The sequence below is a fragment of the Acyrthosiphon pisum genome, chromosome A1, assembly GCF_005508785.2.
Source record: "Acyrthosiphon pisum isolate AL4f chromosome A1, pea_aphid_22Mar2018_4r6ur, whole genome shotgun sequence".
Taxonomy (NCBI): Eukaryota; Metazoa; Arthropoda; class Insecta; order Hemiptera; family Aphididae; genus Acyrthosiphon; species Acyrthosiphon pisum.
In genome coordinates this window covers 99,588,184-99,589,490 of record NC_042494.1, presented here as the reverse complement: position 1 = coordinate 99,589,490, position 1,307 = coordinate 99,588,184, and positions in this window count along the sequence as shown.

Genomic DNA, 1,307 nt, shown 5'->3' with positions numbered 1-1,307 from the left:
GAGGAAGTAATAAGTCATTTAAGCTCTACAAAACATCGTTTAGATTTCATCTTGTAATTATAAATATTATACTTATATTATACTTTTATTATTATACTTCATTTTATACCGTAATTTTATTGTTGTTACTGCAGTATAGGTACACAATACACATTGTACATAACTTTATTTTTTATGTTTATAATAATTAAATTTACATGCTACTTTAAAATAATTATATTTTTGTACCCCCCCCCCCACCTTAAAAAAATCCTGGTTGCGCCACTGATAACCATGACAAAATAGGTAGGTATGTCAGCAACTTTTTGATACGCATCGTGTTCACCAACCACTCCACCCCCCGTCTATTAGCTGGTTCGCCTCTTCTCATTGGTGAATATAATATTCTTGGTCGTTTTATGTTATCACATGTTATCACATGTTATCAATGAATATTGAATTCCGTATGGTCGTGTACAGACTGGTAAAAAGTAAATACTAAATTATGGAAATCATTAATAATAAAAATTCAAAATTGGAAAACTTTTTTACATATAATATTAATTTTTATACTTACTTACATTTACAATTAACATAGTTACCTAAATATTACATTATAATATACTTCATTACTTACATTACCTACTTACATATTATTTAGTAAATTTTTGTTTTTTAAATGTTTCAAATTTTTTAAATTTTTGACTCATAATTTGATTGTTTAAATTATTGAGTCTAATAAGTTCTTATTCGTACAAGACATTGCAAAACATCAAAAGGTAACTTTAAATCTTGAGTACTTATTTGTAATTTATCTGTTAAGGTTTTAAAATTATTAGGAGCTTTTGACAGGTTGTCACCGTGAAGACTTCTGAAATGTATCTTCCGTATTAGTATTTTCTGAAAATACTAAGTGAGAGTGTTTGCCTAGTATATACCACCTCAAACTAAAAAAAAAATATATTGAGTTATAAAAACTACATTGTAGTTTTATTAAATTTAAATTAAATCCCTACCAGTATTTAAAATCCAATGCAGTGATATTATTGCTTGCACATCCAGCCATTCCTTTTAGAAAACTAAATAAATTTTCCAATTATATCCTGGTTCAACTTTCTTGTCATTATGTATGTGAGACCATTCATGTTTTTAATATCAATTAATAAATTTTTTAGGGATATATTATTAACTAAAATTCCTATAAAAATTGTATAATATCCAATATGTAAAACATAGAAATAACAGTTATCTGTTCTTATGAACCAAAATCATTAGATACAATTTAAAAATATATAAGTTGTTCATAACTATTTTACCCTTTTGAAATG